The 16297-nt window shown below is 39.3% G+C and overlaps 1 long non-coding RNA gene across 1 annotated transcript in view; it reads right to left on the bottom strand.

The window, feature by feature from the left end:
* Window positions 1-292: 292 nt before the first annotated feature.
* Window positions 293-16297, bottom strand: part of LOC122729842 — a 74305-nt gene continuing 58300 nt past the window's right edge. Inside the window, exon 4 of the long non-coding RNA XR_006353360.1 lies at window positions 293-386. This is a non-coding gene — a long non-coding RNA (uncharacterized LOC122729842). The remainder of the gene's footprint in view (window positions 387-16297) is intronic.

Genomic DNA, 16297 nt, shown 5'->3' with positions numbered 1-16297 from the left:
TCTATGTCAAATAAATAGAAATCATCTGACTAGTGAGTCATCTTCCTACCACCTGTGTGAAGTTACTCTCTAAACCTTTTCTCGCATAATAAGGGATAACATCTTCAATATCCATCAAACAGGGTAACTATTAAGAAAAGCTCTCCGGAAATCCTAAAGGCCCATTGTCATTTTACCTAGGCCACTGATACCTTTCAGAAACAGTTGCCAGTAGTTCACAGGGCAAGATAACAATTTCTCTGGACACAAAGTGAGTCAACAGTGACCATAATGGTCCGCCATCCCCACTTACCTCAATCTTTAATCTTCAGAGCGTGGTTTCACTGGTGAAGCCAAATAACATCATTCGTTCTCCACCTTCTCAAGCGATAGATGTAAACTGTCCTCTAAAGAAAAGGAAGGGGGAAAACCATAAGTTACTATTTTGCCAACTGGGAAACAATACAGCAAGTGATATGACAACCTTGTAGATTCCCAAAGTAGACCAGGATCTTCTTCAGTGATTAATTTTCTGCCCGTGAAGATCTTTTCTCTTTTTTAAATTATTCAACCACTGTCAGTAGTGGAATTGAAGGAGAGTGGTTTTTCTTATGTTAAAAAAAACCAAACCCCAAAACCCTATAAAAATGACAAGGATGGCTTCTCTCCTTCACCTAAAATAATTAATAAGCTCTACAATAACATATCCCATGAATCTTTGGTTTTAATTTTTTTTCCTATGGTCCATTTTCTCCATTGTCCCAGGATGTTGTTATAAGCTTCTTGGGTTTTGATGAAAGCTATATTATATAATTATAGTCACTATTCAAATATAAATTCATATCCCAAAGAAGTATTTGGGAATCTGGAAGTGGGCCAGATACAAAAACTGGAAAATATTTTGGAATAGCAGAGAAGGTGAGGATTACTTTTACCTTTGCTTAGGAAAGAGCAGACTGGGAAGGGTGGACCTGAGAAAGATGCCCAAAACAAATTTGTTCAAAATATTCTTTGTGGGGCAGCTAGGTGGCACAGTGGATAAAAACACTGGCCCTAGATTCAGGAGGACCTGAGTTCAAATCCAGCCTCAGACACTTGACACTTACTAGCTATGTGATCCTAGGCAAGTCACTTAACCCCCATTGCCCCCCCCCAATATTCCTTGTGTAGCTATCAAAAAGGGTTGAATAATCTGTATGGGTAGTTAGAGAATACCATTTTGGCTTAAATTTGTAGCTTATCTTCTATTGGCCAAAATAGAACATTTTTCTTAAGAGGAGGGAGAGAAAAGAACAAAGCCCAGTTGAGTTGAGAGTAGAGAAAAAGTGAAACCAAGAAAACAGATATTCATTAATCTTATCTGTAAACAAGTTAGAGTCCTAGCTTTTTTTTCATATTGTATAATAAAATATGTCCTTGTACTTGGCAGATAAGTGGTACAGTGACTAGACTGTTGGACTTGCAGTCAGGAAAACCCAAGTTCAAATCCTGCCTCAGAAACTTAATAATTGTTTGACCCAGGTCAAGTCACTTAACCTCTAAAGCCTCAGTTTCCTCCTCTGTAAAAGAGTGATGGCAATAGTAGTTACCTCATGGAGTCATTGTGGAGATCAGAAGAGACTATATAAAATGCTTCATAAACCTCAAACACTCTAATAAATATTATTATCATGACTACCAATGCTACTACTCTAACAGGATTGAAGAAGAATATGAACTTCTCTTGATTCTCTATGGAAGACAGAGGGGCAAGGCCAAAGTCCAATTCTAAAGGGAAGTTTAATTTTGGGAGTAGTGGCATAATCAGTGAATTTCCAGAGCCCTCTGGTTCAGTTTCCAGGTTATTTCCCGGACATTTCCATCCTAGCTCCTCTCTAAACATTGATAGTAAGCAGTGTTCTATTTTGGGAAACCACATTAAGATGCTTCACACAAAAATAAAGGGAAATCCTCCCTGGTCTGGCACCTGGTGTAGGTGCTTGATAAACGCCTTTTGGATTCGGAGTTGTAAATAGCTTGTTCTGGGGACAAAGGCCAACGAGAAAATTAGTTTCCCCATTATACTTCTGTACTCAGCTTCCAGAGCTCTTTCTTTACAGAGCTTTGGAGTGGGATGGAATCCATCTTCAACAATGTGGTACCAAACAGGGTTAATTCCTCCTGTCTCCCACTGCCCTATGGAGGCACCAACACCACCACCCAACCAGCATGTTAATGGGGGGAAAAGATAAGATGTATCCTCGTTTCCTTGCTGCAGGTTCACCAGAAGGGAGCTTTTAATGAGATTCTCACCAACTAAAAAGCATTTTTAAATGGTACAATTCAAACACCCAGTAATATGTGTGTAACAAGCCACCGGAACTGGCCAATGATAAAGGCCACGGAGACTTGAACAGATGTAGGTCTTATTTCCAGTCTGATTATGGTGATTGGCTGCTGAGCCTGAACCAAGAAAGGTACTAAGGGGTCAGGGCTTTTCCTCTTTCTTGATTGACCCCATTGAAGAGAGGAGTGTTAAATCTCTGGGGCCACTTGGCTCACTGCCCACAGTTGCTTCTATTTCTGTTGTATCTATTCTTTCAGGCTCATAAGTGGAAGAGTATCAGATGTTCTTGTGACCTTGTGAAGTTCAAAAGTCAGAAGAACAATCCACCAGAGCCCTGAGAGATGAAGTCGATGCCAGATGTTGCACACATCAAGTCCTGTGAGGAGCAGAGTGATGAGGGTCCAACTTAACCCAACCTAACAGTGGCTCAAAGGCAACCAAGAGGGAAAAGGAGCAACTCATCCATCCCCTGCGCCATTTTTAAAGAATACTGGGGGGGGGGGAGGGGCAGGCAAAGGCTATTGAGTTTGAGCCCACTCTCCTTAGGGACTAGGATAGACTAGGGAAGAGCAGGCCTCTGGACACGGAGGAAAAATACTTCTGTTCTAGCTATATCTTTCTCACTAACTATCCCTTTGGAAAGGCTAATTGAAGTTAATTAGTTTAATAATGATGCTGGGGTACCAATCACAGCAGGACATCAATGACAAAAAAGATATGCTAATGGTAACTGGAAATTACTATTTGGGAGAACACACCAGAAAGAGGGCTTGAGCCAATGGCCTTAGAGAAAAATGCCCCCCCCCCCAGTCATTCAGGGGCATCCCTAGAACTAAGGGGGGGAGATATAGTCAGCCATGTTCTCATTAGTGAAAGTGAATCAAGGATAAGTAAAAGTTATGTGTATCTTTGAAGACAAAGGTACACACAGACAACAAATTGCTGGGTTTTTTAATTGATTTTCTTTTTATTTAATGGCAAAACAGAATCACTTTTTTCCTTTGGCATAAACCCGCTCAGTGCTCTGTGGTACGATTCTCCCCGCTTCTTCCCCCCCCCCCCCCCGCAAGACACCATGCCATATAAAGTATAACCTGCCTAATTAACCATTCATTAAAATAAAGGAAACAAAAGAAATCATGGAAAAGTACACAGCTGATACTACATTTGCTTTTTTTTCCCTTTCTTTTCTGAACACTTGTGGAATTAGAAGTACTTAATCAGTAACACTTCCTTGAGGACTTCTTTAGCCAAATTACCCAGTAGAAACCACTACACCAAGGGATGTCTCCCTACTTGGGGACCTAGGCCTTCCCCATAAAATGTAATGGTTAATACAGCTTTAGTTCTAAGGAAAACTCAGTGGCAGAAAGTATTTTCAGGCAGTGAGGAATTTTCACATGATGCTCCCTGGTTAGTTAGACAAATGTTTCTTTCTTCACTCCCAGTCTTCACTGTGCTTAATGGACAGCTCTTCAGAGCAGTTTGTTTTTTTGGGGAAAGAGTCCAGGCCAGGAGAGGCTTTTCAACATCCTGAAATTCTCTGAAGAATTTTTTAAAAAGTGACCCACACCCTTTTTTGATCTGCCTGTGTGACCAGGGTGAGCTCTCTTTCCTGTTTCCTCATATGTAAAATGGCTAAGTCAGACTAGATGAATCTACAATTCCTTCCAACACTAAAACTCTGAACCAAAGAGACTGGGGAAGCAGAATGGTATAGTTGAATGAGGACACAGATTCAAATCCTACCAATTACTACCTGTGTGGACTCAGGAAAGCCACTCTCCAGGCCTCAGGGGTTGGACTAGATGACCTCTGGGGTCTCTTTCAGCTCTAAATTCATGTTCCCAGTACATACTCTTTGACCCAGCAATACCACTACTAGGTCTATATACCAGAGGTCATAAAAATGGAAAAGGACCCACATGTACAGAAATATTCAGAGCTCTTCTTTTTGTGGTGGCAAAGAATTGGAAATTAAGGGGATGCCCATCAACTGGGGAATGGCTAAACAAGTTGTAGCATATGAATGTAATAGAATATTACTGTGCTGAGGCAGCTAGGTGGCGCAATGGATAAAATACCAGCTCTGGATTCAGGAGTACCTGAGTTCAAATCCAGCCTCAGACACTTGACACTTACTAGCTGTGTGACCCTGGGCAAGTCACTTAACCCCCACGGCTCCGCAAAAAAAAAAAGAGAAAAAATTAGTAGGGGAGGATCAGAGAATTGTGTTCTGACTCCCATCAAAACTGACTTTTCCTGTGTCCCAATCCCTCAGACTCCTAGGATACCCAGGGAGCAAGTGAACTCATGTTATGAAGCATTAATGGCTGCTAATGACAATGCATTATTATGGAATATTTAATTTTAACGGGAGCCTTTAGAAGGAAAAAACCTTAAGCCAAGGAAGGAACTGAAAAATGATCATTTCAGGTGCCCTAGACTGTAGAGGAATGTTGTTTTTAAAGAGAACAACCTTTTAGCATTATCAAAAGACAATGAGGAGCAGCTAGGTGGCACAGTGGATAGAGTACCTGAGTTCAAATCCGACCTCCGACACTTAACACTTACTAGCTGGGCAAGTCACTTAACCCCAATTGTCTCACTAAAAAAAAAAAAAAAGACAATGAGGGCCAGTTCTGCCCAGAGTAAGGCCAATCTGGACAAGTGGCCCTCAAATAGGTAATTCCATGGACAGTATTTCAAACTCTACTGCAGGGTCCTATAAACTCACAAAGAAGAACCCTAGTGGAAGCATGACTATAATCTGAGTTATCCCTCTTGACAAACGTAGCAACAACTTTTCAAAAACAGAGAGAAATTGCTACAAAAATGTTAGTGGAAAATGTAGGTTTCTTCATTTGGTCCTTCAAAGGCTAGAAAAAGTCATTGGCATACTTTCTAGAAATTACCGATCCCAGGAAGAGGAGAGGAAAAAATTGGGGGGGGAGAGGGGGAGAAGGAGATAGATAAAATTCTTCTGAAAGTTTAACCCTAGCAGGAGACATGTTAAAGTGCCTCAGATAGGAATTTAGTGCTTATGTAACAGTCACTTCAACACATCTGTAAGAGATTTCTTTATAAAATATTTGCCATCTTCCTCTAAAGAGCCAACTTGTGCCCATTACCAAAGCTATTGGGTCTGGTTTTCCAGTAATCCACTCTCTATCCTGGACAGTTTTCCTAGAAAGTGAAGATTCTTTCTTCTCAGAAAATTCCTGGAGGACTCTGGCCTCACAAGCCAAAGAAGTAGTTTAATTTCTGATCTCTCTAGTCCTATAATCTACTTATTCATTACCTAGGTCCTTTAAGGCCCATCTTAAACTTCAGTTTCTCCTTGAAGCTTTTCCTAATTACTCTGATCCCCAGGGTCAGGGTTTCTCCATAATATCCTATGTCATTGCTAGATTTCACATGTGTACGTCTTCTCTCCCCAATTCAATTGCAAATTTCTTGCATGCAGAGACCATGTCTTTTGTGCATATTTTAAGTATTCAACAACCCCTTGTGGATAAGAGTGGAATTTGGGGCTTTGCAACTTCAAGGGTTCTAATATTTCTTTCAAGACTCTGGAAAGAGCTTATATTTAAACCAGCACTCCTGCCACCAGGCATATGGCCAACAACAGAAAGGTAACATTTATAACACACACACACACACACACAACTTACAATATGAACATAAACAAATAAATGGACATACACATTCATATATGACAAAATATTCATGGCAACACTCTTTGTACTCACAACAAAAATAATAGCTAGTATTTATGCAAGGTATCCCAAAAGTCTTGGAGCCATTTTAAACTTTAATAGCTTATGTGATATTTTAAGCTATTATAGCTTAATTAAGTTATTAAAGCTTACATTGACTTTTGGGAACCCTATAGAGTGCTTTAAGGTTTGCAAAGTACTTTATAAATGTTTTCTCCCTTTAAGATAAATGCTCTTATTATTCCCATTCAACAGATAAAGAAACAGGGTGAGAACTTACTAGCTGTGTGACCCTGGGCAAGTCACTTAACCACAATTGTCTCACTAAAAAAGAAAAAGAAAAGAAAAGAAAAAAAGAAACAGGGTGAGAGATGATCTGTTTAGGGTCATGCTGCAAGTAAATGTCTGAGGGAGAATTCAACCCCAGGTGTTCCTGACTCTGAGTGCAGCAAGGTTTGTCTGTTATGCTACCAACTGCCTGAAGAATTAGAAACAAAATGGGGGCCCATCAAATAGGGAACCACTGATCAAATTCTGGTATATGAATATACTAGATTATTGCATCAGAAGAAAGAACAAGGAATTCAGAGAACCACAGGATAAAACGGAAGTGAGGCAGAATGATGAAAGCAAACCATATACAACTACAGTAATGTAAACAATAACATGAAAAAGTAATCAAACTGATGAATGGGCAGTGCATGGCACAATAGCAAGCACTTAGGCACTTCATAAAGGTTTATTGACTGATTGATGAATGTAATGGGCAATCTCACTCCTGGAGGACTGATAAGAAAATAAATATACCTTCTTCCTCTCAGTAGAGGTGGGGACTGTGGATGTAAAAAAGGAAGTCCATGGTCAGGTGCAGCCTGTCTTTTAGTTTGTTACAAAGAGAAGCTCATGACTGGATATGGGAGGAAACAACTATGGTATAATAAAAATATTAGGCAATAAGAAAACTTTGGAAAGAAAGGAACTAGACTGAGGTGCTCCTTAGCACCTTAGCAAAGCAGCTCCTTCTCCCAGTGAGGGCTTTTGGAGACTGGCACACCACCAACTGCTGGAGGATGTTTTGAGACAAAATAGCAGCTGATGTAGATGACACATGAAGTTGATACATCTAAAATAAGCATCAAAGTCCTCAGTGGATAAAGCCAGAAACCACCAACCTCCCTCAGTGCTTGGGTCTGTAATCTCCTACAGAGGTAGTTCCCTTAATGCTTCGGGCATTTGGAATTCCCACATTTCCTTCATCCAGGTATATAAATGATTAGGTTGCTTTCTCTCCTGCCACTTCTTACAGTTCAGCAACACTTGCTCACAGGAGGTCCTCAGGTTATAGGGTTGATGGACTAGGGAGTTGTTAAAATAAACTCCCTTCACTAAAGTGAATCTCCCTTTGGTCTTCAAAGGGGCTAGATCTTCAGTTTTGTTTGAGAGTATCACAACAGAGCTTTCAAACCCTCGAGTGGTGGCAATGGTGGTGGCTCTTACAAAGCCACAGAGCCTGAGCAAAGTCCCAAGGGGGAAAATTTTTCCATATGAAAGAGGAAACCCCAGTAAAGAAACATCAGAAATAAAAATGGTTAACACATCTGAAGCAAACTTTTTCCTCTAAAAAACCCACAGGAAAAGTACCTGAAAGGGAAGACCAAAAAGCATGTGCCAAAACATACATCAGCCCCAGCAAGCTGTGTTGTCCTAAGCCCATAGGAGCAAGTGCCAATTTAGTCATCCAAATGGGGGCATCTAAGGAAGAGGCAATTGCTAGATCAAGACAATTCCCACAGAAGCTAAAGAAACAGCACTTTAAGAAATGGACGGAACTTTTCTTTCAAGTCTCCATGTCCAATCAAATAAGTGGCTAGCATAAGTCAGGAACCAGCTACAAATTTAACACATGCATGCATGACTACATAGTATAAAGGAAGAAATCAGAAGGCCCAGTTTTTTTTTTCCCCATAGGTTGTACTAACCAAATAATTCATTGCTATGTGTAAAAATACAGTGATTTCTGAAGTCTAAAGTTGGTAATGCCATTATCCAAGTTCTGAAATAAACATTCATTTTATTTGTTGACCACTCCTGACATATTTTATACACAGATGGATGAAAATCTCTCATCTGGAGAGAGTAAGCCAGTCACGTTCACAAAATCCTGACTCTTGAAAATTGACCAAATTTCAGTCTATCTTTGACCATTAGTCTAACACCTGTCAGCTGTAAAAGTACAGCAAATTCTACAAGATTCTTGCTGGCCAGACAAAAGTATGGGAAAGAATTTTCATTTTATGGAGAGGTTTTTTTTTTTTAATCCATTTTCCCTCCAAAGTTTCTCAAGCTTCAACAAACCACGGGGCTAGTGTCCAACAAGTGTGAAGACACTAGTACTTTTAATAACAATAGAGAATTGTTTAAGAAAAACAAGTCTCCCGGAGCTTGGAGATGGAGTGAGTGGTTGCAACACATCTGCAGGGAACTCAACAGTAAGAATTAATTTTCTCTCCAAGTTCTAAGAACTGCCCTAATTCTCCTTCCACTCCAAGTTTCCCCACCAGGGCAATAGCCCAGTTCTGACTGCTCCTTCTAGCCCCAAAGGTATCCCTTGACTTGGTTTAAATAATTCCATGTGTATCAATGGGCCAGGAAAGCTCTCAGTTAGCCATCCCTGTTCTAAACCTTCCTTGTCCAAAAGAAGAATGTGAAGTACTCTGATGATAAGGGATTAGGTTTAAAGTATAAAGGCTAAAGTATAATTTGGGTTGGAATTCAAAGTTCAGAAGTAAAGAATCAAATATTCTCTCATCTAAAAGGAAATTCATTTTGGACAACTCAAATCACTTTAGCAGAAGCACCCCCCCCCCAACCCTTCCCTACTCCCCCCACCTGCTGCTTTGTGCCTTCCCCTGAGATTCCTTCCCCTCTGTTTTGTATAAATCTGACATGTGCCAGTTATGTTCATATTCATGCCCCTCATTAAGACGTGAGAGCCCCTTTAAAGTAGGGACTGTTTTTGCTTTTCTTTCTATCCCCAGAGTTTGTCAGTGTCTGGCACATGATCACCACTTTAGAAGTGCTTGTTTGACTGACTAAGGACATGATGATTTCAGGATTTTTTTTTTTTAAGGTCAGAACTATTATCGTGACAAGACTACCTCATGAAACAGGCTATTACTATCTTTGATAAGGGTCCATAAAGCATTTATCCAATTTCCCCTATTAATTCCCACCTCTTTTTTTTTCTCTGTCTCTCTGTCTCTGTTTGTCTGTCTGTCTGTCTCTCTCTCACACACACACACACAATTTCCAACTGGCTCATGTGTAGTAAGAAAAGATCCTTTAGTAATTTAAGAATTCACACCTCAGTGTTTAGAAAATGATGTGGGGGGCGGCTAGGTGGCACAGTGGATAAAGCACCAGCCCTGGATTCAGAAGTACCTGAGTTCAAATCTGGCCTCAGACACTTGACACTCACTAGTTGTGTGACCCTGGGCAAGTCACTTAACCCCCATTGCCCCGCCAAAAAAAAAAAATGATGTGAACCCTCCACTATCAAAAATAGAGTTGAGCATGCAGCCCAGTCCTTCTATTCATCCTAAGAATTTATTTATGGATTACACAAGGTTAGAGAGGGTAGCAAGAAGCCCACTGTACAGTCTTTATTATACCATATACACAAATACCTCCATAAAACAGCTGAACTTTTTTTTTATAACAGGACTATTGTTATCAGCACTTGTTAAATTACTTTATATAACTAATTATTTAAACTAGACCCAAAGAAAGGTATGTGGTACAGTGAAGAAAGCATGGGAGCCCATGGACTTAACTCTGCCTCTGCCTCTGCCTCTGCCACTGACCCAGGCACTTCCTCTCCCTAAGTGTCAGTTTCCTCATCTGTGCCTTGGACCAAGAAGCCAATATATGTCCCTTCAAGGGTTAGATTTATAATCCTGTAATGACGGTGCCATATTGCTCTGGAGGGGATGTGGTAGAGCAGAAAGAACACTGAGGTTCAAGCTGGGAAACCTAGTTTTGGACCTGATTCTGACACTAACCATGGGGATGCTTTGGGCGAGTCATGTCATTGCTCTGGGATTTAATTCATTAATCTGAAAAAAAACACACCACACCAAAAAACAAAAACAGTAGGCTTGGACTAGATGAATGGATAACAATTTGGCTGCCAGAAAGGAAATGAAGGGAATCTTGGAGGAAAGTGAATATGCCATATTAGATTTTATGATAGAGGAGAAGAAATTTGGGAATAGTCTGAAATAGAATCAAGATTTAGAGAGAGAAGATTTCAAAGTGTTTAGGGAAAGGATAAGTAGCATACCATAGACTAAAATTCTAAAGTGTAAATCAGCCCAGGAGAGGATGGGAAACTTAACAAAACTGTCAAGTTTCAAAGAGAAATCATTCAGATGAAGAATGGAAGTTAAAGAGTGACAAAATACAGAAGATTATCAGAGTAATCAGAGAAAGCTTCCTAGAGAAGCTGTGGTTTAAATTGGGTCTTACAAATTAGTATATTAGATCTATGTTTGATATATGTATAAAATGTAATTATATATCACAAATGGAATAAAATTTTTTAAAAAATAAATAAATTGGGTCTTGAAGGATTTTTTTTTAAATTTCACAAATGGCAGGCCCATAATCTGACCTTGCTGCCTAGATAAGTTCTGGAAGGTATCATAAGAGATGGTTAGTGGGGCACCTACCATACAAAAAGCCAGCTAGTGTGACTTCATCAGGAAATACATCAAACTAGCCTGAGGTATCCATCTATTTATTGGGGAACAGCCAAATAAGTTATGGCTAAAGAATGTAATGAAATATCACTGCCCTGTGGAAATGCTAATACGGATGGTTTCAGATAAACTGAGGAAGATCTGTACCAACTGATTCAGAGTAAAGTGAGCAGAACCAAACAGTTCATCTAATAACATTATAAAGAAAAGAACAACTATGAAAGACCTGAGAACTTTGATCAATACAATGCAGAATGACATACATTTTTAGACATAATCCATGTAGGAATTTATTGTGTTTGTTCCGCTTGCATATGTTGTATATTTTTTACAAGAGCTTTTTCTTTTCTCTTTTCTAATGAGGATGGAGTAGAGAAGACTGAAGTAGGAAGGGCAAGAGAGAAGGATGGGGTAACCCCCCCCCCCAAAAAAAAGGAGACACTGAGGCATCTTTTTTCTTTTTTAAACATGGATAGAAATCAGAAAGCCAGGAAGGTCAGACAAGCAGGATAACTTTGAAAGTTTGATCTCACTCTCTACTTAAAAAGAAAAGCAAGCTTGCAGTTTCATGTACAACCCTCTCTTTCTGTTCTATTATGTATATGCAAATGCCCATTCTATTTCTATTTCAGAATGAAAAAATAAAAAAGAATTAGAACAAACTCATTTCATTTCCCTTGCTAACAAGGTTATTAGGCTGACAGATTCAGATATGTTCAGAAAGTTTATCTAGATTTAAGCAGAGCATTTGAAAAATTACTTTGTGGTATTTTATAGAAATGATTAAAAGATATGGCCTGGAAAATACTCTAGCTAGGAGATTTTAAAACCGGCTGAATTGCTGAAGTCAAGTTACAATTCGTGGTACACTAAAGGAATTTAGAAGCAGTATCAAAGGCAGGCTGCAATAATGGATATCTTCCAAGTCAAGAAAACCTGAATTCAAGTCCTACCTTGGACACATCCTGGGACTGGGTGACACCAGAGAAGTGGGGGAACTCACTGGCAACCCTCTAAGACTACAAGTCACAAAATGGGTGCTGACCCAGATTGGTAAAGTCTTCCTAATGCCCATAAATTCACAGATCTAACCAAAAATTAAAAAAAAAAAGTCAAAAGGAAGGTCTTTGGTGGAGTGGGTCAAGGATTTATGCCTGACTTTATGTGGATAAAATTTTGGGGGCGGGGGGAGCAGGACAATGAGGGTCAAGTGACTTGCCCAGGGTCACACAACTAGTGTCAAGTGTCTGAGGTCAGATTTGAACTCAGGTCCTCCTGAATCCAGGGCTGGTGCTTTATCCACTGAGCCACCTAGCTGCCTCCTATGTGGATAACATCTTTATTTGCAACATAAAGGCAAAGATTATCACATACTCATCGATTTTATAAATGACACAAAACTTGAAAAAATTGCTAATGTGGGATAATGATTAGGATCTTGTTAGCCTAGGTCACCAGCCTAAGTCTAATGAGATAAAATTTAATAGGGAGAAGTGAAAGGTCTTATACCATGATTTTTTTAAAAATCCCCAAGTACGATTTGGGGAGCTTTGACTAGAAAGCAGTTCCTCCGAAAGAAAAAAGTTCAGACTCGATGAGTGTTAAGAATCATCAACACAGTAGTGCTAGTTTGCATTGTCCCAGAATAAAGAGGTGTTGGTCTAGCTGTACTCTGCTCTGATAAGGCAAAATCTGAAATGATGTGTCCAGTTTGGGGAACCAAGTTTTAGGAACAACGTCAACAAGTATTTTTTTAAAATATTTGATTTTTTCCCCAGTTACATATAAAAGACAATTTTGAGCATTCATTTTTACAAGAAAGTTTGAGTTCCAAATTTTCTCTCTCCCCCCACCTCCCCTCTCCCTGAAATAGTAAGCAATTTTTTATAGGTTATATATGTTGGGGGGGCGGGGCAGCTAGGTGACACAGTGGATATAGCACCAGTCCTGGATTCAGGAGGACACTTGACACTTACTAGTTTGTGACCCTGGGCAAGTCACTTAACCCTCATTGACCTGGGGGCGGGGGGGAGGGAAAGGTTATACAAGTTCAATCATGTAAAATATATTATCATTTTAGTCATGTTGCACAAAACAACCCAGACCCAAAGGAAAAAAACAATGAAAAAAATACAGAAAGGGAAAAATAATATGCTTTTACCTGTGTTCAGACTATCAGTTCTTTCTCTGGAGGTAGATGGCATTTTTTATCATGAGTCCTTTGGAATTGTCTTGGTTCACTGTATTGCTGAGAACAGCTAAGTCAATCACATCAACTAGTATTTATTAAGTGCTTCCTACTACATGCCAGAAAATGTACCATGTGCCAGGATACAAAGAGAGGCAAAAGACAGCCCCTGTTCAAGAAACTCATACTCTAAAAGAGGAGATAGAATGGAAACAACTAGGTACAAATAAGATGGAAAGGCACACTTTGTTTTATTGGGCTTTGATTGATTGCATTTAAGGTTTATGGCAACCCTGCATGGAGCAAGTCTATGGGCACAGTTTTTCCAACAGCATGGGCTCCCATCATGTCTCTTATATGTCACATTTTGGTAATTCTCATTATGTTTCAAACTTTTTCATTCTCATTATTATATCTGTTATGGTGACCTGTGATCACTGATCTTTGATGGGACTATTATAACTGTTTGGGGGCACCGCAAACTGTGTGTATATAAGACAATGAGCTTAATCAATAAGTATTGTATTTGTTCTGACTGCTCCACCCACCAGCTGTTCCCCAGTCTCTGTCCCTCTTCTATGGTCCCCCATTTCCCTGAGACGCAACAATATTCAAATTAGGCCAATTAATAATGCTACTATGGCCTCCAAGTGTTTGTGTGACAGGATGAGTCAAACCGCACAGCAAACTTCTTTTGTTATTTTAGGAAATTGCCCAATGCCACTCCAATCTTCAGTAACCACCACACCCTGATCACTCAGCAACCACCAGTATCGAAGCAAGATCCTCCAACAGCAAAAAGATTAGAACTCCCTAAAGGCTCAGAGAATGGTTAGCATTTTTTAGCAATAAAGTATTAATTAAGGTATGTACATTTTTTTAGACATGATACTATTGCACACTTAATAGACTTCAGTATAGATTAAACATAACTTTTCTATGATTAATATCTCCAAGTATGCCTGTACACACAAGGTAAGAAGGAAGGCACTGAGTTTGAGGAGGACTGGGAAAGGCTTCTTGCAGAAGACAGAATTTTAGGAAGGTAGCCAGGGAAATTAGACAGTAGAGATGAGATAGGAGAGATTTCCAGGCATGGGAACAGCCAGTGAAGTGGAAGGCGACATGTGGATAAGCTAGAGAATGGATGGATGTCCAGAAAAGGTGGCTAGGATGGGAAAGGATTTTGAGATAATGTCATTTGAGGGTTGGTTAAAAGAAATGGGTGGGAGGAAAAGGCAACAAGTAAGTGATGGTTGTCTTCAAGCGTTCAATAGGCTGTCCAACGGAAGAAGAATTAGAACTCTTCTAGGTGGTACCAGAAGGTAGAACTAAGAGGAGCAAACATAAGTGCAAAGAGGCAACTTTTGGCTTGATATACACAACTCAGTGATCTGATTAAGCAGGGAATAACCTTTCACAGGAAGTCTTTAGGCAAAGGTTGGATAATCACTTGGCCAGGAAGGTGAACAGGGAATTCCTGATGGTCTCTTATAATGCTGAAGTGCTATAATTGTTGAGTGCACTTCCAAATTAAAACATCTATAGTACCACTTCCATATGTATGTTTGTTTGCATATTGTCTCCACCATTAGATTGTAAGCTCCTTGAAGGCAGGAACTTTCTTTTGCCTCTTTTTGTATCTCCAGTGTATCTTCAGTGTTTGGCCCAGTGCCAGGCACATAGTAGGTGCTTAATAAATGTTTATTGATTGATTTGTGTTGTGAACATCTGAATGTGAGTTCTTTGACAGCAAGGGTAGTTATCTTTTTCTATCTGCATAGAATAAACACTCAGTAAATGCTTCATTTATTTGTTCATAGCACAGCAGTTTAAATTATTCACAAATGTGAATGATACTACCAATCTGTGTGCCTTTTTCTATGCTCAAGGGACTAATGAAATACCCTGTGAGAAGAGAAAGGTTAAATGTATGCTCATTTGAACTCACATCATCCAGCAGTTGATATTAAGGAGGTCCATATAAGTATGCAAACATTTGATTTTGCTGGCAATTTTGATTTTTGTGTGTGGTTTTGGCATTGCTGATGAGCATTTATTGTCATCCATACTAAGAAATGGCTTTCTGAGATACTCACTTTACAGCTGATTCCAGGAAATAGATTGACTTCCAGTGTGTCTAATAAAATCTTCAAAGCTTTGTGAAGTATTTTATGTCAACAATGCTTTGAAGATCCCCTTCATTTAACCCTGGCAGGGGGAGGGTCGGGGAAGGAACAAAGGAGTACAGTAATATTATGGAGTCTCAGTGTTCTGTACTGTATTTATATAACAAAAGAACAGGGCAAAGTGGAGGTAGAAAAGAGGGAAATAGAAATTAGGAATACTCTGATTTGGCTTAGATATTAAAGTCTTCTAAATCAACAGTGTTTACATAACACTCCACATCAAAGCTCCATTAGTTGCTTACAGATTGTCTTTAATTGCTTTGTGATTGACATATAAAGGAAGCCACCTTAAACATATTATGAAGCTGTTATACCTAGAAACACACCAAAAGTATACACATACACACACACACCAGCTTTAAAATATGTATATGTGTGTGTTTGTGTATTTTAAAGTAAAGGATGAAAGTCTAGCTTTAACATTATAGTAACTTAAGCAAGTCTTAAAAATACATCTGTTAACTCTAAGACAAAACTCATGGCCAGTACTCAGAGCATAAGGAAAAAATTTCATTTGTTTTGGTTGGAATTAAGAAATGTGTGGTTTTTGTTTTTTTTAAATGCACAGGTTCTTCCAGGATACCAACTTGGATATTTTTCTTCCCTTTCCTAGTCTATCTGTAAGTGGATCAACTCTTGAGTCTGATGGGGAAACCAAAGTAGAGTACACTCCCAAAATGAGGCACGGTAATCCCTGGCGGCCATGGATTTAGTCATCTGTTGGACTTAATTCCTTTTTGGGGAGAGAATATTTCAATCCAGTTGGCTTTGAGCTTGAAAACAGCTTTTAAAACTTAGTCTGCTTTTGGTTTTTAAAACCACAAGTTTTACCCAAAGGGAAATACATAGGAATCACCCCACAAAAGCAATTCTGCCGCCAATTTCTCCAGAGCATAAGCTCCCCCTCCCTTCAGTACAAAGGGGCCAGGGTGTATTTTTTTTAAATGACTTCCTGGTGTATAAAAACACCAAAAACACCTTCATTCTAGCAATATTTTCAAAATCCTTTGATTGATTTTCCAGGTGTTTCTCTGCACTAAATCTCTTAGGATACACTTTGAAAAGATCAGGTCTTTTTTTTTTAAATCATTGTTTTACTTACTAAATAAGATTCCTTACTCAAAAATCTTTTCCAA

Source organism: Dromiciops gliroides, chromosome 5, assembly GCF_019393635.1.
Source record: "Dromiciops gliroides isolate mDroGli1 chromosome 5, mDroGli1.pri, whole genome shotgun sequence".
Taxonomy (NCBI): domain Eukaryota; kingdom Metazoa; phylum Chordata; class Mammalia; order Microbiotheria; family Microbiotheriidae; genus Dromiciops; species Dromiciops gliroides.
The sequence above is the reverse complement of the archived record's forward strand: the minus strand, read 5'-3'. Positions and strand labels throughout refer to the sequence as shown.